The following is a 27,080-nucleotide window of genomic DNA, read 5'->3' as shown; positions in this document are numbered from 1 at the left end:
TCATCTTTTTGTCTTTCATTTTACCTTCAGGGTGACATTCAGTGCCAACGTGCTCTTTCCTGGTCATCGCCAAGTCCCACCTGGAAAAAAAAAAGGGTGGGGGAAAGGGGGTGCCAACCCTCAGCCAGCCCGGATGCTGGGTAGTAAATTCCTCCTCCTGCAACAAACGGGACGCTTCTCCCACTCACACATAGGAAAACAAGCCATTTTCTAAGCCATCGGGGGCCAAAGGGAAAGAGCAACAGAAATGCTAGATGGATCTAGAGAGTCCAATAATGCTCTTGCTTTGCACTGTCTGAATTGCCTCTAGCAGACACACAGTGTATAGGCCTTGCACAAGGGCTATTTCTGTATCTCAGAAATTTGCTTTAGAGCTCCTTGGGAACGTGGGGAGGGGGGAAGCCCCCAACTGAGTGTATCCATATGGTACAGTATTAAATTTAGGGATTGCCAAGTGTTCATTTTAGAGTGAACACAGCAGGGGAGAAAGGAAGGTATAACCAATACTTTTAAAATTCACCAGTACAATGGTGTTTCTTTAACAAAAAACAAAAAAAAAGCCTTGAACAACATTTTCCTCAAATATTATTATTTAAGATTATCTTTCACTACATCTGCTGCAAAGCTTCCAAAATATTTATTTCTGAAAAGTAATAAAATGTTTTATATAGCTAGATAGGCTTAATCCTGCAACTACCATTAAAGTAAATTTGCTCACACTGCACATATGTACTTTTTAAAAAAAATCTACAGTCAGTTTAGTGTTTGCCTTAATGCACATAGTATGTGCAGTCTGAATGGATTAAAGTTGCAACAAGAAGCTTAGCTTTTCATTCTCTGGCTTTTGTAAGTTTTAGGCTGCATCCTGAAAACACTTAGGCTGTGTCTACACTACAGTGATTATATCAGCATAGCTATGTCAGCGTAGCTATGCAGGCATGACCCTGTAATGTAGATGCAGCCTACAGTGACAGAAAGGGGTTTTCCATCGGTGTAGGAATACTACCTCTGAAATGAAGCTAGCTACATCAACAGAAGTGTTCTTCTGTTAAGACAGCTGTGTCTACAGTGGGGCTAGATGGGCATAGTTATGTCAAGGTTTTTGACACCCTTGACCGATGAAGGCCAAACTTGTGTGAACCTAACTTACGTCGGCGTACAGCCACTGCAGTTATTAAATCGGTCATGTGTGTGTACACTTGGCTCCTTGTGTCAACGGTGTGCATCCTCACCTGGAGCGCTTGTATTGATTGTATTGTTAGTGTCGGACATTGTGGGATGGCTTCTGGTGGCCAGTAACAGTTGACATAAGCAACGCAGTGTCTACATTGACACTGAGTCGACCGAATTACCTCAACCTGACTCTGAGCTGCTCAGGGAGATTATGTTACTAAACTGGCGTAGAGAGGCACTTATGTCAGCTGAAGCCAAATTTAAGTGAATGACACTTCCACAGCGAGGTTGATGCAAGGCAGCTTACATCAACCTAACCCTGTAGTGCAGACCATGCCCTAGTTATGTCAACCTAACTTTTAAGGGTAGACCAACCTGACAAATTAGTAGTTACACTGAACTCAAGCAACTTCTCACATCTGTGAAGTTACTCACATGCTTAAGTGTTTGCAGAAGTGGCACTAACTTTGCAACCGTAGCAGTAACTTAGGTTTTTGCACTATAGAACTAAACACGAATTATTTTACACACACACAAACACCTTAAATACCAAAACTGTGTTAATGCATATTAAATCTGCACACTCAAATCGCAGAATTCAGGGAAGGCAAAAATGAAGGGTCCTACAGCAGAGCTAACTCTGCTCATTTGCACCTTCCTGTATGCTTTATTACCTGCTTTTAATAATAAATCATAATATGCTAAGCGACACATTTAACCAGAAAAACAGGAATCGCAAATACTGCATGTGTGCAATGTGGCTGATGTAAAGTTATTGCTGGAACTTTACCTTTTGCATTCCTGTGATTTCAGCTATGCAACCTTAATATTAGATTAACAAACTTTTTTTTCCATTTAATTTCCCGGGTTTTTTATATGTAAAGAAAAAAGGAAAAATTGTCCGTGCTTCATGTTATTAGCCCGTAAATGGTCCTAATTAGGTGTTGGCATTCACACTTTATTGAGAAGATGGGGTCAAGCAGAGGTAAATTCCCACTTTTCCTGCTGCTGTTGTTTGACTGGACAATTTTCTGCAAGGCTGGGTTAATAGGGCAACACCACATTGATTTACATTGTGATGTCTGTATCTTTCAGTTTGAAAGAAAGAGAGTTGGTTTTTTAAAATGAAAACCTAGAACTTTTAGAACATGGTAGGATACAGCCAGATTCTAAAATTGCAGCATCTGTTTGGTGATTTGTTATTTTTTAAAAACATTTTGTTGCTGTATTGAAATAAGACTTCTACACTCTCCTGCATGTAACATTTCTTGGAGCAACAGAATGCATTGCTTAAAGTATTTGAATATATTATATTCTTGGCTATAGTGTGCCATCAGTTTTTAAGCAGGACTGCCAGTTGATTGCCGTGGAGAGTTCTCCTTAACAATTAAGGGCATGATACGGCTGCCTGAGAGGTAAATTGCAGTTGCTCAACACTTCTCACTGTCTGGCCCTGTGAGATGAAAGGATGGATTGTGATTGTGGGAGTGAATATTTACAAACTAATTTTTAAATTAAGTATCTTTAAAGAAGTTCATGTATTTAAAATATATTACATTTCCATAAAATAAATGAGTAATCAGGCCTTTCCTAAACCAACAACAAAGAAATCGGTCTATCTCTGCAAGTAAGAACTTAGCTGTAGGCCCAAACACAGCCTTGGTGAAATCAGCTGAGTTGTGCCCCTTTGCAGCATAGTTAACTTTAGCCTATAGATCATACAGCAGACAGTTTACTCAGTTGTCAAAGAAGCATAGCTTAAAAATGTGTGCACAAGGTAGGCCTACTACGTCTTCTCCAGTGTGATTAGAATATGAAGTTAAATTCAACCCTTTTCCACTTAGCCCAGTCCTGCAGACTGTTCACATGTAAAACTTAGTCTGGCTTCCGTGGCAGACAGTCCTGCACAAGGAAACAATGCAGGACTGGGTTTCAAGGGATACTCCGAAAGTATTTGAGCCCAAAATTTGACCTACTTTTCTTTTATCTGTTTACGAAGCCCAGTTAATTCATTGCAGGTTTTTCTTTCTCAAAATAATGTTTTTTCTTAAAATCACTAACAGCAGCCATGGATTTATGATCAACTCTACAATAACATACCCGGGTATATGCCACAAAGAAAAAGAATTAGATTTTATAGAGCCCATTCTTACTCCTGTTTGAATTCCAGTAGACGTTTTGCCACTCGGTTTCATTGGAGGCAGTGTTAGGCCCTTAACTGCAAGAATGTCCAATGGGTTATGAGAAACAAAAGCAAAAAACATTTCAAAACTATGAAAAATAGATTGGCCATATCCTTTTAAATACACAGGATCCATTTTTACTTTATATACTGCTCCATTTAAAGCAGTAGGTCTAACTGAAGCACCATTAAAAGTTCATCATATTACCTTAAAGAGGAATTTCTAATAAACTTCCACAGAATGGGTTGCAGAATTAATATGGCATTTAGAAGGCACTTTAAGAATAAGGTTCTGATTCGGAACTCATACAGTTCTAACTCCATAGAAGACAGTACAGTAATGCAGTATAAAATCAGTGTGAGTGAGATCAGAATCAGGCACCTGTAGCATAACTGGTTTATAGGAATATTATGAAAATGAGTCTAACCAAAATATCCTGTAGTTTAATGCTAAGCAAAAAATTGTTCAAAAGTCATTCTGACTTGAGCTGGTAGGGACTCTTTTGACAAAGCATTTTTTCACTCGGGGGAGGAGGAGAAAAACCCACCCCAGAACAGTCACTAGCCCAGTGATTAAGGCATTAATCTGGGAGATGCAGGTTCAAGTCTCAATTCCAAATCAGGCAGAGCAGGGACCTGAACTGGACTAATCATTCTGGGATAGTTAGCTAACTTGAGTTATGAATGCATGTTTTTTCCTAATGAAGACACAGCCTGCATGGAGGAGCTGAGTCCCTACTATATGCTGTGAAAAGGATCTCTGCTCTGCTTTGATGCTACAGTGGGAGCAGACTGGAGCGTGGACAGAGATCCGCATTTAAGCAGATTGAATGGCCCCACGTCCCATGCAAAAGGCAGTGATGGCCTTCAGGTGGTACCCTAAACCATAAGCTTGACTGATGGTCATGACAGGTGGGGGGAAGGGATTTTCACCTATCGATACTTCTCCCACATGCAGCCTTACTTTCTGAAAGAAAATTATCATCTCTCCACACTAAGTAATGAAGGAGAGGTAAAACAGGGGGTTCTGAAAAAGAATCAAACTATTACTGTTGGGCAGTTTAGGTATCAGCTATGCTCTCTGGCCTGACTCAAGCAAGAGTAACATTGAAGACAAGGGGCATTTGGAGTCTACATGAGTGGGCCTGGTCTGAGGCCATATGCTTTCCTGCAAACAACTGAATAGACCCTTGCATGCTTCATGAGATCATGAAAACTAAATTTATGTTAAGCTGTGTCCCCAATGAGGAACCCCTAAAACGTGGAGCCACCTGCAGCTGCAGGGTATCCATGTGCTCAGGGCCAGCCCTGTATGTGAGAGGGAAAGGATAGAAGAACAAATGGGGAAAACATGGCTGAAATGGATGTCAATAACACCAGGCGACCACTGCAGGCAATGAAATGATGGCACAACATATACAGACAAACAAACCTAACCAACCACAGCACACAGTCAACGCAATAAAATGAGTGAAGAATCTTTTGGAGGAGTATGCTGGTAATGCCAATGCCTAACACTTGTCATAACAAACCACTGACTGCTTTTCTTCTTGTACCGATACTGTGAATTACACATTAAATGAGAACAATATTATTAATACTAAAGAGTATAGTCTTGTTTTACTCTTTGGCCATAACCATCTCTAACCGGAGTTTACACCTGGGCATTGAAGAAATCCCTGAGTCATGCAAATTTACTTTGGTTTATAGCTGTAGGGGATGAGATGCATGTATTTTTAATGCGTATGCAGAATAAGCATACCTGTAAATCAGAGAGAGTGGGATCGCATTTGATTTTACATACATAAGCATGTTTCTTAACTATTTGACTTTTACACTTGCTGCAATACTATGTGAAAAAATACAGTACAGATGCTGTAGCAACTATTTATCACAGTACAGAATTAGAGTTGGGGCCCCCACCAAAATACTGGATCCAAGCCTCCTCAAACTGGAAAAGTTCTGAGTCAGATCTAAACTTCATAGTTTGGGCCCACCTCTGATAAGAACAGAGTCTGTTCTTAGGAGAACTGGATAGCTGAGTGAATTTGTACGGAGATTAGAAGCTGCTCAGTTTGATAATGATGAAAGTTTCCAAACTGCCATCAGGAAGTAGTAATACAACATAAATATAATGGTATTGGCCTCATTCATAGTAGACAAAGTCTACTATCCCAGTTGGCTCTAACTGGCACTCTTTCTGATATTCTTGGCAGGTAGGCTGAGGACCAAACTGGTACCAAGACTGATCTGTTTCAACTTCTAGAGATGGTTCCTCTAAATCCAGTTTCTAGTAGTCAATCTGGTATCATTCCTGAACACTAAAATTCACTTAAATAGAAAAACAAGCTATTAAGTTGGTTACAGAGGGCCAGATTGTGGCATCTAGCCATTGGCCCAAGAATGAGCCCAGTGCAATGTTACTCTACCTCATCAGGAGCTCAGTGAGTGATTCTCTCCCTGAACTGCTCGGTGTGCAGCAGGACTGCTCAGAGTATGCCCCCTAATATGGCCAGCTCATTCCACATGCAAGTGCAGAGACCATCTCCCCACCTCCTCTTGCTCTCTGTGGGACACACTGATGGAGCTGTCTTTGCACTTCCCTTGCCGCAGGAGGGATTGCAATTGTGACGAGGCCTTGTGTGGGTTACCAAGAGGGACTTTGCGCATAGGGTCGGCGTAAGTGGGGTGACCAGATGTCCCATTTTTAAAGGGACAGTCCTGTTTTTTGGGACTTTTTCTTATATAGGAGCCTATTGCCCCCCACCCCCTGTTCCGTTTTTTCACAGTTGCTATCTGGTAACCCTAGGCGTAAGCATCACGTAGGGTCCATAGCAGCCTATGGCTCTGTCACAGTCTGGCCCTGGCTGTTCTGAATTATGAAACTACTATCACATAGCCTCTAAAACACGAATACAGAATAGGACCTGATATCTATCACACTGTGAAGGCTACATACATCAGAATAGACAATGATTTGTAGCTAGTCTTGTATGTGCAAAGGTATATTGTTCTTGCATGTACAGATATAGCACTCCCGGAGCATGACTCATTCCCAGTTTAAAACACAGGCCCCTGCAAGCTTCCCAAAACTGCCATTCCACCAGGGAGTATCAGAACCAGCTAGTACAGCAAATGGGTATGACCACTTAGGTCATGTGGCCAGAGCATCCACTAGACAGCTCCCAAGGATTTCCACTGGTGGGACTTCTGTGGATGCCCATGATGCAAAATAAGCTGTCCTCCTATCCCACAAAAGGTTAATGTGCAGATAATAAAGAGATTCTGTGTCAAAGTCAGAAGTGGCAAGCTGATCTAACAAGTAGAACAACAGGCATATTCTGCTCAGGCATGCTGTTCGCAAGGCTGTACAATATTTTCCATCTTCAGCAATTGTAAAAGTCCATTGTAATGAGCTACATTTTCAGACAGTCTTCCTAGTCCACAGAATGTGCAAGCTCATCCACTGATGTGCACAAAAACCTGTGTTTTCAAGGATAAGCCTAGATATGGATGGCAAATGCTGTATGTGCATTACTGAAAATTTGACTCTACGTTTCAGGCTTCCTAACAATGTTTGACTGAGAATCCATAGCTGCAAGACAAGATGGGTAAGGTAATATCTTTTACTGGACCAACTTCGGTTGGTGAAAGAGACAAGTTTTTGAGCTCCACAGAGCTCTTCTTCAGGTCAGACCTATCTCTTTCACCAACCGTAGTTGGTCCAGTAAAAGATATTATCTCACCCACCTTGTCTCTCATATTCTGCGACAACATGGCTACAAGAACACTGCAAACAAACCATAGCAGTATTCATCAGTTTGGAATGTTGGCAAGAAACTTCCCATTGTAAATTTGCCTTTGGTGCTGATGTGAAATGGTCCATCTCAGGGGGTTAAAAAAATGGGCCAGATTTTTACATCACTTGGACTCTAACCGAATTAATCCTAGAAGTTTAAAGAAAAAAGGAAAATAACAGCAAAATATTTTAAGTTGTTTATCATGGGAAATTGTGAGAAAAGTAAAAAATGCTTTATTATAAAATAGATGTTAAATATATTTAAACATATTTAACTAATTAAACCCATTCAGAATCCCATATTCTGTTATACTAGACACAAACAGACAAATTTGCAAGGCTGCCTGCATTCATGGAGGAGGCTTGTTCAGTAGCTGGCTGGTCAGGGTGACAGCCTGGGAACCAGATCTGCAGCTGGTGAAAGTTGGCGTAGCTCTAGTGATGTCACTGGAGCTGTGCCAATTTATACCAGCTGAGGATCTGGCCATCTGACTGTTTATGGGAAAAATGGAGAAGTTGCTGTTTCTGTCATGGAACCAGGGCAGTGACAATCACAGAGCACGAGCAATGCTATAAAATGATTGGTAAAAAACACTTATGCAGCAGTGAAGGAGAAGTGAGCACCAATGCAGAATCTTTGGCAGATTCTACAATTACATATCACATATTTCAGCACTGCACCCAGGTGGAATACTGTTCAACTTGCAAAGAGAAAAGCATGCTCATTTTAGCTGTCCCTACTGTTTCAGTAGTTGGTACATCATCATTAGGGCTGCAGCTGTGTCATCCCCCTCATGAGTGATACGGATTCCTTGATTTTCAGGTTTTAAAAAACCAATAACCCTGATTTTTAACATGTTGGGGTTTTTTTGTGGGGGGGGAGGGGAGAAGTTACATGTGAAAGTATGGATGTGAAAGTAAACAATGGGATTTTAATGAGAATTTTGAGAGCTTCCAAGGTAATTTCTGGGTGGTGGAAAAGGCTAGTGGGGCTCAGTGCTCTGAGGTGCTGAGTGCCCTCAACTCCAACACTTAAGTGGAAATAGATGGTGCTCAATATCTCACAGAAATGAGCAGTTAAAGACAGCAGTACTTAGCAGCAAGTCCCCTGTATCACAAAGGACCAGACAAGAGAACTTTCCAGGCCAGATTCTGATCTCAGGTGTACCATTGTCAATCCAAAGCAACTCCACTGAAATCAGTGCAACTGCTTCAGATTTACACCAAAATAGCTGAGAACAGACTTTTGCCCTCTTTGCGAGATCATTATTGATTTGTATTAGGGTAGCACCTTGTGGCCTCTTTCAGGATCAGAGCCTCACTTAGCCAGGCACTGTATAAACGCATGATAAGGCAAGGTCTCTGCACCAAAGAGCCTACAAGCTAAAAAAAAGATGCCACAACTGAGTGTAACAAACAATAGGAAGTAAGGGAGACAGAATAACTGCAACAGAAATGCTTGGTTACATAGGCTAACTATGCATACAAATTGAAGTTAATTCTTGGGGTGACAAATTGTTTATCTCCTGTCAAGCTGTATCCACTGCATCCATCATCATAGTATCCAAGGCCTTGGTATATTAGAATTTTTGTGCTGGTTTAATTAAATTGATTTAAAATGTATGTAGATTAGGGATTTGCACCTATTTAATTAGATTAATTGGGAATCTAATGCAACTTCTCTAGTACAGGTCAGATCTGGGAGTTTCTCCTTCATACAAGATTAGGAAAAAAACAACCCCCAAAACCACACAAGTGTAGTTCTGATTAATGTCACTAAAACTGGAAAAATAAAGGTTTTGGTGTTCAACACAATGCCCATGATTTTTTATCCTTTTTGTAATTATATGGTAGAAACTCACTAAATCCACTTTAATGCCAGGGAGACCCATTGTGAATTTGGGGCTAGATTGGCACAGCCCTTGTTGACCGCAAAGGGGAGTAGAGCCCCCCCACTCCCTCTATCCCTCTGTTCACTCAACTCCAGCCACAGGGGGCCAGGAGGAAGAATGGGGACTAGTCACCCAGTATTCCCCTGCTGCAATCAAGTGGGCAGGGAAGGGTTGGGAAAGTATGGAAAGTGGAAGGAGCTCCGGAGTGGCTGGACACACATAGGGGAGGAAGCTGTTCCAAGGAAAGGGGTGAAGTAACTTACTTTCCTTCGACGCCCCAGAGCAAAGGGGAAGCAGGAGCAGAATTGTAACACTGTTATTATTCCTTCTCTGGTCTGCCCTGGGGAGCAAGTGCAGCTACCTGCTGCCTCTTACTCAGCGTGTAAAGTTACAACCTAGCCTTTAATGAATTAGTGGCTATGTCCACAAGCACAGCAAAAAGAATCAAGGGATAATGCATCATGAAACAGCCCAGTCCTGCATTCCTTCACACCCAAAACTCTTACGGGCATCAATCAGTGTTTGGGATGTGAGAGGAATGCAGACGTGAGCTTAGTAAGCCTGATTCTGATCTCACCCCAATTTTCACACTTGGTTAATTCCAGTGACTTCATTGGAGTTCCACTTTTTATGAGCCAGTCAGATCACAATCATGCCCAATCTGCCATGTTCATTTATTTTGACATGTATAACTTTAATTACTTAAGGTAATACTCTGTAGCATCACTACTGTATATTGTGTCGAAATCAAAGCAATCTACCTAGTAGGAGACTTCAGGGCATTTTGCCACTAAATCATTGCCAAGAAATGGGATCACTGGGTTGTTGGAGCCTGCTTATTCAAGCTCCCAGGTGAAGTCAGTCAGAGCCTTTCCATTGACTTCAGTGAAAGTCATACCAGGCATGCTGGGAGACATCAGGTTTTGCACATCAGTTAAGGGAGATTTAGCCGGGTGCCTCTGTATTTCCATAACATTTAGCTTTTGCACAACGAATATCCAATGATTTTTTCACAAAAATTGTCATTATAAAACCACATTCCTAATCACCAGCCATATTGGCCATCTGTACAATAGGCCACGATTTTGACTGACCCCCTTTAGTTTTTACACCTTTTCTGTATGAATCAGACCACATTTAAGAGTTTACTATTTTCTGAGCATTAATATCTAGTTGCTAGAAAACGGTCCCCATATATTAAGGCCTGTACTGATGGGATGTTATATCATTCTCTAATTGAGTGCACTATTTAAAGTTAAAATATTATCGGACAGATTCTGTCCTCTGTTCCAGCCTTATACATTGCTTCCAGGGAGAATTCTCCTGGTGCTGGCACAGCATACGTGTCTGTTTGCTATTTCCCCAAAGCCATACCTTTGCCCCTTCCCCCTGGGCTGTCTGGGAGGTGCAACATATAATCAGATGCTAGATATCCTTTCTATACCCCAGTCCAACAAGCCATCTATGTGAGCAACTCCCATTGACTTCAAAAGATACTTCCACCCATGAAGGGCTTGCATAATCAAAAACATGGAAATATAGAGGTTAACATTAGAGATGGTTGAAATTTTCTAAAGTTTAATTTCAGTCGAAAATATTTGGGGGAGTTTATCAACCATGTCTAGTTAACACCCAGCTACAGACACATACATATACTGTACAGATGTATACTTCAAATATGTTAAGGGCTGTTATAAAGAGGATGGTGATCAATTGTTCTCCAGGGCCACTGAATGTAGGACAAGAAGTAATGGGTTTGATCTGCAGGAAGGGAGATTTAGGTTCTACCTGAAGGGTAGTTAAGTTCCAAGGGAGATTGTGGAATCCTCATCATTGGAGGATTTTTAAGCACAAGCTGGACAAACACCTGTCAGGGATGGTTTAGGTTTACTTGAGCCTGCCATAGCACAGGGGGCTGGAATTGATGACCTCATTTCTGTGATTCTATGAATGAAATGCTGTCATTGGATGCATATGCAAAGCTCCCATTGAAGAAAACTGGAGCAATGTTTGAGTAGTTTGTGATGTCACCAGAAAATTCTTGTGCTTTGTGATGCAATCGGAATCCTAACAGATAATGTGTTTGTAGGAGAGCCAAGCCACCTGGGTTCTGTTGCCAGCTCTGTCACTGACTTACAATATGACCCTGGACAAATCACTTCACCGCTCTGTGACTCAGCATCTTTGTATGGACAGGGCAATAGTGAGACTTACCCTCCTTTGTCAAGCCATTTGAGATCAACAAATGAAGTTCACTATATAAGTGTTTTAGTATATTATTACCAGTCTCGGGTTTGCTGTGTCTGTTTTCTATAAAGCATCTGAGGCTAGCTTAATAGATAATATAATAAACAAACAAGTTTGACTTAGAGTCATACACACTAGCGGACGTTCCTGTTTGAAGAACATGAATCTTAAGAATCCACATTATCATGACATCAGGGTCATAGGTCAAATGACACCTCACTCCAAAGCTAAGAACTTTCCTTCACCTTTCTAATGACAAAAGATGACCCTTCAGGGCCTTCACCTGCTATTAATCTAGGAAAGATCTATGATGGTCCAATCATAATCCCAAAAGTATATAATTGAGTCCCCTCTTCCATCCGGCATATTTATGTGTTTTGTTTTTTAGAGAAAAGCAGAAGATTTCATTTAAGTGTTTAAAAAACTAGAGTTTGATTTCAACACTTACGAAGATCTCTTTGCTGGATAATGGGGGTGTGACCTCAGTGATCAGCTGCGTACTACAGTCTCTATCATCGACATAGGCACATCACCTGTCATCCTCACTTACATCAGTATTAGTTATGAACACATGAGAAGGGCAGGATCCTGCAAGCTTATCCGTTTCTTCATTCTACCAACATAGACAAATTGAGGTCCATGCAGTTTACTAAACATGAGTCTTTTTCCATGACACTTCCCTTAAAAAGAGTTTTTCCTGCTATCCTTGGCTAAAATTTTCCCTCTCTACACTACTGTATCCAGTTGGTTGTCATCCTTCACCCCAGAGGTGGCTGCATTTCAATAGTACTGCATGAGTAGAGCTGTAAATTGCTTTGGCTCCTTTATATCATGTAAGCTATTATGGGGTTACACTACAGTACATTCCCATGGAGTCTGTACTAGAGTGGCTAACCTGAGCTGCCGAGCATGTTGCTGTGGCCACTTGTCTATTTTTAGCATGCTAGCCCAAGCAAAGCTACCACGTCTGTGTACCCACACTGCAAGCACTTTCCCAGCTACTGTATAGACCTAACCTAAAGTAAGAAACTATTATTCTACCCATTTTACAGATGGATAAACTGAGGCATAGAGCGAGATAAAGAAAATTACCCACAGTGATATAGGAACTCACTGATCCACGTAGAAATAGAAAATAGGTCATCCCATCCTGTGCTTTCCCCATCCAAATTTTAGAATCTACATTTTTTTCTTTTTAAAAGTCTTGTTCTTTTCTCATGAATATTAAAATATTTATGACAGGGGATATAAAATAAAAAGGAGTGTGATTGAATCTATTGAAAATGTTTTGACTCCTAAGTATATACACATACACAGAATGATTTCATTTAGGCATCAGTTTCCATGTTAGTGAGAGTTTATGGGCTTGGGTTTTTCATAGGTTTAACAATATACATAACTTTTAATTACATAGAGAACAATATATAAAGACACCATGCTATGTAAAAGTCATTGCTGACAGATATTAAGCTTAGTAATATGTCATTGGCAGCTTCTCAGATATGGTACCAATCTAACAATTTGCATTCAATGTAACATGATGAGAGCACCACAATACTAAGTACGTGTATGAAAAATTGAGGCCTGAAACCATAAGCTCTTCTGTGTCTTATTTATGTGTTTGTATGATGCTCTGTGCAACAGAGCCACAATGCTCTGATACCACAATACAACCAACAATGAGAGCAGGCTCTTAAAATCCAAGTGAGTTCTGGCATTGGAAGCAGGACTGAGCCCTTAGCTCAATTCGTGAAGTTACTTAGGGTGCTTATACTAATTTGTCATCTTGTGTTACTCAGCTTTCATTAACTGCATGACTGTAGCAGCCACTTTTACATTACTGATTTAAATATGCAAAAAGGCACCTCGACTGTGGCTTACTGCTATTTCAAGCTCCTTAGGGGAGGAAGTGTCTTTTTCTTTTTTGTGTACATTAGGGCCTCGAGGCACTAACAAATTACAAATAAATTATAAGAATAATGTCCCAAAATATATTTTATTTCAAAATATAAAATTTAGGAAGTCTTCAGTTCTTAGTATGACTTTACTGCTCTGTTCATTTTGGGGGAAAAGGACAACAAATTTCAAAACGGATTAGATATTTGCCATTATTGCAAATCATTTTTCTGAATGTGGTTACTATGCACAAGCTACATCCTAAGTACATTTTAAAAGAGTATGCTGTGAAATCTGTCCCAGACCACCTGGTACATGATATATCATTTTTTAAAAAATTATCTAGCTCTGTATTTATTCAGGAGATCAGTTTAGCTGTTGCTGTCTATTGAATATAGAATCTTTTTTAAATTGCCTAAATGAGTGGACACAGAACAATTTTGAAGAAAAGTGTGTATAATCCCTCAGGTAAAAGTGCACATAGGAGAGCCGATAAATTATATAACAGACCATATGTATTTGCAGAAATAATCTATGGACTGTCATGCTCTTGAGTCATGGCCAACGTGCACACTAACTATTGACGTTAGTGGGAAATCTACACGTCGTGATGACATGATATGGCCCTTGTAATGCTTGTATGTCTGAGAGACATTTACATTATTTTGAAGAAGCCCTCTTTGTTTTTTGAGTAAATTCCAATACAATAAAACAAGGAAATTCAATAGAAAAAAATGTTTTAATAATGTTAAGAATCCAAGATAAACTGATGAAATACCATATGAAAGCTGTTAACCCTACAACATCCTCAAAATAGCTCACATTGTTCTCTGTTCTCTCTTCCTTCTGTAGCTAAGATCTGATTTCTCTATAGGGAAGGTAGGGAAAGTCCCTTTACCTTCCCCTATACACTTTTCTGAAGTTAGCACATCATCATTTGCTAATTATATTATGACTCACAGTTTACCTTTGTCATTAACTTTGTGTTCCCTCAATTAGGAATTGTATCAATGTTTGGATCAGTGTGCTTATTTGTGTCTGTGCTTCTGTTGGCACATTACAAAACAAAGTTACAGACAGTGTCCGCCTCAGTTTTTTAAATTTCCTCATTGTTGCTGGTTTATGTCATCCTCTTATGGCCTAATATTACTTTCAGTTGCACATGTGTAAATCAGGAGTAAATCAGTTGAACTCAGTTGGTGGTGTTACACAGATGGGAAACCACTGCAAATTAAATCAGATTTAATCCCAGGTGTGAGGGGGTTCTTGGTTTTGTTTTGAGTATCTATTGGTAGATGAGAGTAATAAAAACTCTTGAGATGAAAGGTTTCACTCAAGGGATCAATTGTCCGTGAACATCTTCCTTTCTTAAAAAAGAAAAATGAAAACTCAGGCATTGCCTGATGTAATCCATTGTTATGTCTGTATTTGATAATGTTAAAGGTTCCAAGAGGTGGAGCAGAGTTTTTATGACTTTCTCATCTGTCGGGAAGTAATATGTATGAGTCATGAAAAGGTATTAGTCAAAAAGACCCAAATTAACCAACATTTAAATAGGTGCAACTCCATTGTCTTCAGTGGAGTTGTATCTTTTTGCATCAGAAATCTGTCCCAAACTGTGGAAACCCTCTGTTGGGCCAACACCACAATAGTATTACCTGGTCTCCCAACCATCTTCACTTCTGAAACACAGAAGCAGCTTCCATTAATTAAATACAGCATCCTGTGAGATCAGCAAGGTACTGGTTTGTCTTGATTAATGCCTTTGTTTCAGCTAGCTGTATACTGTTTTCCTTGGAAGTCTGTTTCTATTTCAGACAGTTTTCAGCAGAATGAGAGAGGTACCTTCACCAACTTCTGTGATGATATTTCATCTTTCAAAACTTACACTTTCAGCTGTTCGGTTGTGCTAGCCATTGATTATTGTATTTGTATAAGGGAGACTTCCCATTATAAATTGTACTGAATGTATTTTACCCAGATATCATGGCACATTAATATCTTTGAAATAATAATACTAATTTCGTACTGATTATTTGATCCTTGGTTGGATTTAAACAAGAAGCTAATAAAAACGACAAATGCAGAGAGATATTGAGCTAGAAGCAGTGAAGTACACCTCTACCCCGATATAACGCGACCCGATATAACACGAATTCGGATATAATGTGGTAAAGCAGTGGGGGGGGAGGGGGCAAGGCTGCGCACTCCGGTGGATCAAAGCAAGTTCAATATAACTTGGTTTCACCTATAATGTGGTAAGATTTTTTTGGCTCCTGAGGACAGCGTTATATTGAGGTAGAGGTGTATAATCAAGTTACCTAATTGGATACCTGCATCTTTCTCTCAGCCTCTTCTAGGACCTGGTCTTGTAACTTCAGAGTAAATTAGGAGTCAAGGCTCCTAAATAACACAGGCCAACATTTTCAAGAACAATCTCAGATTTTAAATTTCCAATCTGAGACACCTTGAGGCTGGTTTTCAGAAGTGCTGAAAATTACTGCTTCCATTGACTTAATTTGGAGTTGAGTGCTCAACATTGAAAAAAAAAGCCCAAAGGATTTTAAATTGGACACCCATAACTAAAGGCCACTGTGAAAATGTTCACCACAAAGTTTATCATATGCAGTAGACATTAGTGTGACTTGTATTAATACATGTATATATAAAAAAAGGAGTGTCTACTGTAAAACAGGTGAATGTCATATACTGTGTATTTAATCTTTCCTCATCTCGGGAAGATTAGTGCAATTAAATTCCATGCAGGCTTTATGGAATTTGGCTCACTGTGATAAAGTTATACATTATTTGTATATGTCAATATTGTGAAAATATTGTATTGCAATATTTATGTGTTTGTGCACGTGTTAGAGAGACACACACACAAAATAAGTAACTACGTAATACATTTATATAAATCCATTTAGGGGTTCTGGTCATATAAAATATGAGAATTAAATTAGTATTTCCACAGAATCTCAAAATACAATGTCCTTGTCTTTTATTATTTGTTACAAGGAAGGAAGCATAATCTATCAGAGCACCGAACTGGGGTTCTGGACTCGGACGTTTTATGCTCACATCTGCCAATGACTCATTGTGCCCTGCCCAGTGTCCCACATAACCATTCTGTGCCTCAGTTTCCACAATACTCAAATAAATGTAATAATACTTACCTAGTTCACATGGGTACTGTGATGGCTGATTAATTAATGCTTGCAAAGCGCTTTGAGATCCATGGATGAAAGGTGCAATACAGTTGCAAAGTATCATTACAATTAGTTTTGATTTTTTAAGACAAAGTATGGCTATAGTATTGCTGTTTGAAAAGGTTTCCATATTCCAAAGAAGTCACATTAATATTGTCAATGTTATTTAGGACTGCATCATCCCTCATTAACAATGCTATGGCTTTGGTTTTAGCTGCTCTGTTTCTCAATGAGAATTTTCAGTATCTCCTCAAAGTGTTTAAACGACATGGCCATTTAATATAGGGCTGTTATGTATAACCAAGAGGACATCCAGAAGAAACGGATTAGGCCAAATAGATTCTGACTCTGTACAACTCAAACAGCCGAACTCTGAAAATGCAAGGTCTGATGTTCAAAAAGTTCGGCAACGGTGCAACTTGCCTTCCCTGCTAATTATTGAAATAGACACCCTGTCTGTTGTAGATAGTATTCTCTCTCTCTTTGTAGCAGCAATAATAACTGATTTCGATTCGAGAGAAAGTGCATACAATATATAAGGGGGGCTCCTGGGGTCAAGAGGATCTTTAAGGTCTCTCTCAGTTTCCCTTCCTGGATTAGTATTCATCGCAATTGTAGCCCCGTTCCCAGTGCGGCGCACCGGTTCCTTGCAAGAGTGACACAACTTTTAATAGCTGGGATAGAGTTTTGGAAGAAGTTCAGTGAATCAGGCAAGGGAACTCCACTCGTTTACTCTTCCCCGAGCCTCCCCAGCGCCCCCCAAAGTGTGTGAACCCGTAAACCCAGCCGGGGTGGCGAGGAAGGAGGGCTAAGGAGGGGCGAGGGCGGAGCTGTCGGAACATCTCAGGCCCTTTCCTAGCCGCCAGAGCTTGCAGTCTTTACTCCCGCAAAACTCCCACTGACTTCAGCGAGAGCTGTGCCGGGGAAGGACGGGAGAATCAGCCCCCCTGAGCAGGTGCACTGTCCCAGCCAGTACCCAACACTCTCCCTGGGCCGGTGTGTTTGGATTTGGGAGCAAGGAGCTGTCCCTAAACCGGGCGGCTCTCGGGAAGTGACTGAGCCAGGAAGGTGGCCGCTATTTCTTGCCTGGGCACGCCCCGCTCACAAAGCCTGGGGGGCTGTTTGCACGGTGATGGAGACCCGTTACTTTTGTCAGGATTACTTGGCCCGCCACACCGCTGTCTGCCCCCGCCGTTTAAGTAACCAGCTACAGACTGTGCATCGCCCCCTCAAACTGAGGTGCCCCATTTGCGGTGTTACTGACCCGTGGGAAGCAGGGCCGAGCCAGGCTCTGGAGCTGGGCTTGTATCAGACGCGCCAGGGATTCGCTACAGACGCGTTAGTAACATACCAGATGCGGGCAGGACGGACATGATGAGGTTCAGCCCTGACGGGTCCTTAGCCTGGTGGGGCACCATGAAGACCGTGTTGTTCTTTGACTGCTCACTATCAACACGTGTCTGTGCCGCTTAAAATCAACCCCTCTTCTTTCTGCCGACTGACAAGCTAGCGGGGCGGTGTGAGTTGCAAACAAGACTATGTAGCTGTTCGATGATCTTTTTGGTTTCCTGGCAGATATCCTGTTCATCGCACTGGTAGCTTAGAACTTTTTGAATTTCGTTGGGCATTAGCTCTGGTGGTATCCGATGGTTGAAAGTGCGCTTGTTGTTTGTTTTAAACATACCGGCGGGTTTTAGCCAGCTAAAGACCCGCATTTAGCCCTTTAACTCTGCAGGTGTGTTACCTGTTGCTATGCAGACGCTGTTGGGGTTTTCTTTCCTGTTTGTTATGCATTTGTTGTGGGGGTGGTTTTTATTTGCTTGCCATACATTTGTGCCAGCAAATGTTAGACTTTAAATTATGCTCAGATAATTCGGATCATGTTAGGGCAGATCAGTAATTGCGATCACGCGCTAATTCTAAAGCTACATTCTAAACTATTTTTCACAACTCCAAACATGTTTTAATGTATTTAAAGAAAATGTAGGGGAGATGGTAAACCGTTTTGAACAGACTGAATAGTTCAGTTAAATTACTGATGAACTCTAAAAAAATTACACCCTTCCCTGTAATTATCTTTGGAAGAAGGAAAGAGAATTATCATTCTTTGCGGACAGACGTTTTCATATTAAAGGGTTAATTTAGACTCATCTTCACACAGATAATAATTAAAGGGGGATCTAGGCTTTAAAGGGGAAGGGTTTAACAATGTTTTTAGCGCTCTAACAAGGACAACTTTCCTTGAAGGCGAATATAACCTAGTACTTATTTAGCATTGGAAATAAATAGCGTTCTTGGTTTAGAAAATGTAAACTGCATGTTAGCTTGCATTGGTCCAGCAGTGGTTCTAAGCTTAACACGTTCAAGGTGTTTCATTATCAAAAGGATTTCAGTTTTTCTCTGAAGCCATTTATAACATAGAAGCAAGAAGAATTGTTTCGCCAGACACTTTCATTAGCAGAGATGTGATCAGCCTTCGCCATCATCAGAAACATCAGAGCCAGGAGGGGAAAGTAGCGAGAAACTAAGCCGCGCAAATTAGAAGTGTATGAGTGTGGTAAACCCGCTTCGAGTGTAATGCTCCTTTGGAAAGCAAGAGCTAAAACTTCATTTCAGTCATTGCCATTAGCTAACTAGTGCCGATTCCACAGCTCGGCTCAGCCCAGCCCAGCTTCAGCTTTTAGTGCGGTAGCGGCATGTAACCAGACGCAGACGATTTTATCTTTTTTATGATATGATCAAATAAATTAAAGTGGAAGGGAACACCTACGTTTGCACTTAAAAAAAAGTTAAATGAGTTCTAAGGGATACTCCCAACCTCAGTCTTTCTGCTGTGCCTGCAACAAGGCAAGGCTTTTTGAATCCAGCCTCCTCGTTGTTGCTTTAGAGATTGTTTTAAATAGAGTAACCTTTCCCTCACCACCCTGCAATTTGTGGGGATGAGAAAGTGGCAAACCAGCGCGTGGGGTGGGGAAGACTTTTGCAGGAGGGCTGCGTTTCAAACAGTGGATTTAACAGGCACTAATTCTGCTTGTAGCAGAGATGTAGGTGGATACTGAAAACATCTTCTACCGGGGTGTCCTACTTTAGCAATTCTAATTAAAAGGGAGTTTAAAAGACGCAAAGGAAGAGCAGGCTGTGCTTTATTTCTAGTGGGCGTGGGAGATAGTATCAGACAGCAAACGCTTCTAGCTTGTTCTAATGTGCACCTTTGTTTAAAAAAAAATCACGCTCGCCCTTTGATATGAACTCACGTATTTTTAACTGAATTTCTTTCTTCTGCTGTGTGTGATCTGATACCTACCGTGTGGCCCTGGCCCACTTTCAGCCCTGCAGGTGCCCTGTATTGTGTGTATTCCTGAAAGGCAAGGGGAAAGTCTTGCATCTAGCGCTCTTGTGCCCTATGCCTGTGATTGTCAATTCAGCGTGTCCGAACTAGGGGTCAGCAAACCACGATCCCCTCCCGCTTTTGACACCTGCCCCAGCCAAGAAGAGCTGTGGCTTTGTAGGTGCAGTGTGGGGAGTGGGGATCTGACGGTCCAACACCTTGAAGCAATAAGGCAGCCGGCTTGCCGATGCCGCTTTTCCACGGCGGCTTATTGAAAAGGAGGCTTCACGGCCACCTATCAATGGCATTGGATCCAAGTCACTTTTTCCACATGATGCGGCAAAGTTATAGCCAAGGCACTGCAAGTTCTCCCTGCTATTGTACGCGCGCTCGAGGCCAAAGCATCTGTATTTAAAGCCCAGGCATGACCACTAGTGCGCCAGAACCCGCCAGTGATCAAGGGATTCCGAAGGGCTCAAACACAAACACACACTGGTTTTCACTGAACTTTGCTCATGGGGGGTGAGGCGGGAGAACAAATAGAGACACTCACCGTGCTCTTTGGCTTTCCAGGGTAACTCCTTCTCGCTCTCTTCTTTGTGTCTAAACGAAGAGAGTTTCCAGCCCGGGCACACAGTCCAATGCCCTGGATCACCCTGACTGTTAATTTAATGCTACACTAACCTGGGAGTGTATGATTGGAGCTCAAGTATTGGTTTAGAAAAGCTGGAAGCGAATTCACTCTCCCACGCCCCGCATTCCCCAGCTGAGGGTCTCCCAGCCTTAGGTTCTCCCAGTATTGCATAAAGCAACATACCTACCTTTTCAAGAGTCACATTTCCTATTACAGGTTGCATTTTGCTCCAAAGAGTCATCCGAGCACTATCTGAAACGCACATGCCGTATCCTGCATGCGGCGTGAAGCTTGATTTCACTTGACTTATTGTGTCACCCTGAGCTTTGTGAGTGCCTGAAAAGCCTCACCTATCGGGAGAGGCGAGGCAAGACACTGGACAGATCGGGGAACAAACTCTAACCCACCCTACAGCCACCCCACTAAAATCCCGATTCCCTCCACGTGAAATTTGATTTCTAAGGCGGGCACCTACTGCGGGAGGATAATGGAGACCAGGAGAGCAGAGCGCACTGTGTGATCTGTGTCCGCTCTCTCCCCTTCAAACTGTATTCACAGCCAGAGAGCGCATTGACTCCTGTGTGCAGCATTTCCTACCTGTCTGTGCATCACGCTTGGAGCTGTCCGCTAGTCACTTCTACGTGCGAACTCACCAAGCCCCCTTCTCCTTCTTTTTTAGATTCCTTCCACCCACCAACCCCCGGGTTTGGGTTAATACAGATGGATCCCCCGTATCGCTACCCGGGTGATTGCCTGGGAGGCTAAACGCGACAGGGAAAGAAAGGGGGGAGGGATAACCTACGTTATTTTTCTGATACTAATTCCCAGTCGGATCGGACTCAAGGGACAAGGCGATCGCTCAATAAACCCTCCTTCTCTCTCCACCACGGCTTCCTTCCTTCCTTTTCTCCGGCACATTTCGCCCCCCCGCCCCCACCTCCCACGTTTACTTCTCCCTCTTCGTGAGGCATAAACCAGGCAAACTAAAACTTTATAAAAAATAGGGAGAAAGGGAAAGGACAGGCAAAAAATAATTTAAAAAAAAATAGAAAGGGGAAGGGGGAAAAAAGACAGTGCCTGCGTCTGATCACTGACCCTCTGTGCGAAAGGTGATCATTGTTAGGTACTCACATGGCTGGATGGCAGAGCAGCGCTTAGCAATTAATAAATCTCTCGGCTTGAGCTCTTCTTCCCCGGGTTTGATAGTAGCTCTGTGTGTGTGAGTCTCTCTCTCGCGCGCGCTCTCTCTTCCACGCACAAAACCGGTCAGATGCTTCGGGACCGGTCACTTTGCAAGGGGAACAACACGGGAGGGTTTGTATTACTCCAGGTTCGTGTGTGTAGCCTATAAATACCGAACTTTTTGATGGAATCAGCTAACAAATGAGAGGAGAAGGCGTAATTTTGCGCATGGAGCCCCCCTTTCTCTTTGTGAGATTAAAAACCCCCCAGGCAGCAGCCAGGGCTAAAGTTGTGGGTGTGTGGGAAGGAATTGGACTTTATTGGGATTGTGTGTGAGGGGTTTGTTTTGTTTGTTTGTTTGCTTTTGTGTTTTTTTTTCCCTAGGACATTTATATTCGCCAGCCCCCGCCTCTCCCTCCCAACCATTGGGAGAAACTGCCCTGGATTAGCACCGACTTTCACTCCGAGTGGGCTCTGTGGTGCGTTTGATGGGTTTTTAGGAGGGAGGGGTCAAGAAAGCACATACCTGTCGGTGTGAAAGTGAAGGAGATGGTGATGGATCAGGCGGGGGGGGATTAATGAGTTTACCCTCACTTACTTGAAAAATATAAAGGGGAACGCTGGAGAATGCAGCCTGAAATTATTCGTGGGGGATTTTATTTGGGAGAGAATGGACGGAAGGGAGGGGGGGTGTCTGGCTGGGGCTTTTAACCACCGCCTGTACATATATCCCACACAAAACAAACCACTGAGAAACACCTCGCTTTGGCGCTTTAATGCGCCCAGGAATCCCAGAATGCAGGAGCGTGTTAAATTATTGGCACCAGCTTTGAGTCTGACGGACAGGGGGGCTGGGACATACCCTCCAAAGAGGGCATCTTGGAGGGTTGTTCTGTAAATTGCTGCTTACTTGGGTTGCCTGCATCATTCCAGAGCCAGTCTGGGTTTCTCTCCCCGACCTGGGATCAATTCCTCAGTTTGACTCCTCCTGCCTGAGCTAGGGGAGTGATGTGAGGTCCAAGGACAGGTTTCCTTGCGAAGACAACCCCCTTGTTGTTTAGGCTCTGTGGCTGCACAGGGGTATGCCACTCGTTGGGGTTGCTTGTCTCTCTCGCTTTGGTGCCAAGATTTTGCTTTGTGTGTGTGTGTGTGGGGGGGTGTCCCTACCACCCTGAAAGCTCTAGCGGCTACTACAAACAATCAGAGCGCCACAAGCCCTCTGCAAAAGTCTCAGGTTGCAAACCTGGGAGGGGACAGTGAGGAGGGAGGAAAATGCCCCCCTCAGTCCAATGCCCCTTTCCTCACAGCCGGGTAACAGTTTGGTGGTGTAGGGAATACAAACTTTTCCCCTAAGTGCCCCCCATTCCGCCCGCTCTCCAGTGTGTAGCTGGGGCTGGAAACCAGAGGGGATTTCCCCAGGACACACGCGCAGCCCCTGCTCTGTCTCGGGAGCTGACCTGGCCTTACTGGGGTTTGTTCCCCTTTCCTTAGGGATCAGACGGGTATTAATTTAGGCAACCTTTCCCCACCACCTGTCTCTGAGCTGGGGCTCTGTCTACAGGACCGTGCTCTGAGCCTGGGCTGTGTCAGGCTATTGCTATCGCTCCTGCGGCCGGCCGGCTGGGGACTCCACTGGCCAGGCACTGTCCGAGGGACGTTCGCAGCCCCCGAGGGGAGTGGGCGGGGATTACTACCCTTCACCCAGCCGTGAGCTCTGCAATATATTTAGGCTTTAAAAAAATCTCCTGCATAAACCCAACCCCCTAATTTAAAAAAGAGTCAAGAAGAAACAAACCCGAGAGCGGAGGGGTCAAGAGTCAGGTCGCCCGGCGAACAGCAGCGGCGTTAGGGGCCAGTCCGGCGGGGCGGGGGTGTGTGTGTGTCTCTGCCTCGCCCCAGCTCCTTTCACACCCTCTGTCCCGCTTTGTGAAGATCGGGGGGGGGGGGGTTATGGTGAGGTTGTGCGAGGTTGACCCCCCCTCCCGGCTTGCCACACGGAGTTTACAGAGTCGGACAGCAGCCCCAGAACAGAGACGCTTTTCCAGCTTCAGAGCAACCCTTCGGCCGCACTCCCGTTGTGTCCCTAAAAGCTAGTCAGGGCGGGGCTCCATCCCCCCCCCCCCCACTATTTTTGTGACCAGACTTAGCAGCATTGGCACTTTTTGGTGTCCCCCCCCCACCGGGGGGGGGCGGACACTGAATCGCAGGCGAGGTCCAAGCGTGGAGCGGCTGCTCCGGGGCCCAGCGCTTGGAGCCACGCAGAGGTTTGCTCCCCTCGCAGTCAGGGGTGCTGCGGCTCCGGGAATTTCAGGCCAGATGGTGCCAGTTCGCGCAGCAGCGGCTTTGCTCCGTGGCAGACACCGCGTGGAGTTTGTCTTTGCAGCGGGTGCATGTGATGCCCCCGGACACCGTGCGGCACAGCCTGTCTGTGAAACGCCTCTGCCTGTACGGGTGCGGGCCCCGCCAAGGCTCGCCTAGGAGCGGGCTCGTGCGGCAAGCGGGGGCTGGCAGCCTGGCCCATATGGAGCCGGCCGGTTCTGAAGCAGGCACATAAGTGATGTGCTGCAAAACACGAGGAAAAAGTGGCTTGTGGGGTGGGGAGGTTCGTATTGCACTCTGTGTTTCCTGCAGCCTCTACCCTGGTGCTGCCGGGCTCCGCACAGTTCCTCCAATTCCACCACGGGGCGGGAACCCCAAAGAAAGATCACTTTGGAACAACAAATTGTATAATACCCCCCCAGACTACACATTAGATGCCACTAAAAATGCGTGTATACACACTCACACACAATGGCTACATACTACATGTAACATATACTATATACACCCTTACGTACATATTCGCACATATAAAATACATAGTGAATGTATATATAGTGTATGCATCATGTATAAAGCCAGAATATATATATATATACCAGCGGCCTTATTCAGGGAATAGCAATGTCCATAGACCACTCATGCCATGGGTATGTATGCACACTATATACATATACATAATGACTCTTTTTATAGAGTGTGCATTATATATAGTGTATATACATATCCATGGCATGAGTGGTGTATGGACATTGCTATTCCCTGAATAAGACAGCTGTTATCCGGTAGTGGGGATAGGAAGAGGGAGAGAGAGACATACAACCCCTGACATTAGCAGCCCCCTGTTTCCCTTTGCTCTGTGCTGGGGATATTAAAGGGTTTCTTCTATCAGGCTCCGAGACTCTCTCAAGTGATTTTTAGTCTGGCGCTCTGGTCTATCCATATACATTTCCAATCTCATGGCTCATAAACTATTAGCAAAAGGATTTCATTATTCACCTTCTGTATCCTACAAAAGGAGAAAAAATATATATACTCTTGGTAACAACGAGAACGGGTCTGGGTTTAAATCATAGCCCCTTCTGCGGCTTCAGTCTGATAGCTACAATTCTAGTCAGTTTGCAAGGACCATGCAGCCTCCCTCTGTGCGTCTGTCTGTATCTGGGTTCAGAGCGAAATATTTTTGCCATCGCGCCCAGTATGCAAGCAGTGTCCTAGGGGTTGGGGTTGTGTGGGGATTATTGTTCAGAGGTAGCGAGTGCTGCAACATTTTAATGAAACAGAAGAAAATGAGAGGTCGTTTTTATTGCGTAGGGGGAAATATTCCTAGAGAAGGAATATGTTGAAAAAAGATTCAGCCAATTTTAATAAATGAACAATTTTAAGAAGTGATTTTTGTTGGCCACGACAATCCGATAAATCATTTCCCAGCGTGTGAAATACAAGCTCCCTCGTGCATACGTGGGGAACACACTCTAGCGAACCGAGGGTCGGCGACTAAGGAAGACAAGGCATTATACAGGGGGGTCATGGGCGGGGGGATTTCAGGGGAGGCGAACTGCTGCACTGAGGCCTGTACATTGATACGGTTAGGCTAAGTTGAATGCAAGAACAGGCAGGCAGGCAAGTTGCTGTGAATGGACTGGTAGACCAGGGTGAGTATAGCAATATAGGGCCCGATCCTGCAATCTTTACTTAGGCTAATCTGCCATTGCAGTTACTGGGAGCCTGGCTTCAAGCCCCTGAACACAGAAATGTTAATACCCAAGGCAAACTCTTATTTTTCTCTTCTTTAAAAAAAAAGGATTGTAGAGAAGTTTAGACCACGAGGTAGTTAAAAAAGCCAAGCTAGCCATTTTAGAGAGACCCACTTTGCAATTTTACACCGCGGAGCAAAATATTTCATCCGAGTCTCAGGTCATCATCAACAACAGCGCAATGTTCTCTCTCTGTTTAATATACATAGTGTGGGAAATGCAGGAAAAACAGAGCTAGCACCTGTAGTGCTAGAAGAAAAAAAATCAAATTACTATTTAATATTTTTGGATGATTGTGCAGGGCGCTCTTCTAAAATACTCCATATTTAATTATATCTCTAATGACTTTTGTGGGGGCTGCCATTGCTATTTCATGTTAAGAAGCGAAGGGCTTTCTACTGAGTTTTTACATTCTGGTATCTTCAAAAAGATTTTCCTTGCGTGTTAATTGCATGCTGTTAAGCACATCTGGGACTGCAAAGTGACCAATCTGGACCAACTTTTAATTAACACATTGACCTGATGAAGAAGCAGACTCCTTCAAAAATGTGCATGTTGTATAAATATAAACATCCTGCATAAATTACCAGATTGGTGAGGATAATTACCAAAATGGGGGAGTCTTTGTCTGTGCACATGTTGGGAATATACAGTTATTTCACACACACACTGGCCATGTTAATGAAGCCGAGTTTTGTAGTCGTTCTTTTGTACAGTCATTTAGACGAGAAATCAGAAAGAGTCTTCACCTGACGAGGGATTTTAAAAATTACAGCCACATCATGAAAGATTTAGTTTGAGGACTCTGAGAACCTGAATGACTGAGGTCCCTGTTGCTGTTTCAGGGAGTGTGCAGGAGCTTTGACTGTGATGCAAAAGTTGCTCAGGTCCAAGTTTTAAGTCCTGATTCGAGCCAAGAGCTTTAACTGGGACTTCACCCCGTTTAAAATCTCTCCCTTTGCATAGTAAGGAAGCGAACTGAAAGCCCGAGGATTCTGGGCTGGGGACCGCTCTGCAGCGAGGGCAGAGGCGGCTGCAGCTTTTGAGGCTTCGCGCTTCGCCCAGCCTTTCTGGAGCCGGACACCTTAGCGGAGCCATAGCTGTCTGCAGGCGATTGTATCCGGGGGGTGGGGGTGGAGGAACTGGAGAAATTTAGCAGTGTGCAAAAGGTAGAAGCAGCACCAGGAAGGAAAGAAGGGTGGATGGACGGATCGGGCTACGGATGAGAAATACTCGTGTAGTAACTGAGCCACCAGAATTTTACAGAGGATCAAGACTGATAAAACCGTGTGTGTGTGTGTGTGTGACCTACGCAAAGCAAAAATAGGGGCCAGTGGTCTGAAATCTTAACCCCTTTTCGCTTATTTACTTTTATCTCGCTAATATTTTTTTTGTTGGTCGTTCATTCCAGCCTACATTTGAAGTGGCTACATGCAGCCAGAGAGACTGGAGTGTATAACTC

At 43.2% G+C, this 27,080-nt stretch overlaps 1 protein-coding gene across 2 annotated transcripts in view; it reads right to left on the bottom strand.

Annotated features, from left to right (window-relative positions):
* Positions 1–20,348, bottom strand: part of ESRRG (estrogen related receptor gamma) — a 472,345-nt gene extending 451,997 nt beyond the window's left edge. The window contains exon 1 of one of the 2 annotated variants that reach the window (XM_045011449.1): positions 20,280–20,348. The gene's annotated coding sequence lies outside the window, so the exon portion shown is untranslated. Of the gene's footprint in view, positions 1–17,749; positions 17,843–20,279 lie in introns of those variants that run through there. The other variant, XM_045011453.1, reaches the window with a different exon arrangement.
* Between the last annotated feature and the right edge of the window lie 6,732 nt (positions 20,349–27,080).

The sequence above is a fragment of the Mauremys mutica genome, chromosome 3, assembly GCF_020497125.1.
Source record: "Mauremys mutica isolate MM-2020 ecotype Southern chromosome 3, ASM2049712v1, whole genome shotgun sequence".
NCBI classification, from domain to species: Eukaryota; Metazoa; Chordata; order Testudines; family Geoemydidae; genus Mauremys; species Mauremys mutica.
Note: the sequence above shows the minus strand (reverse complement) of the source record. Positions and strands in the feature narration are given on the sequence as shown.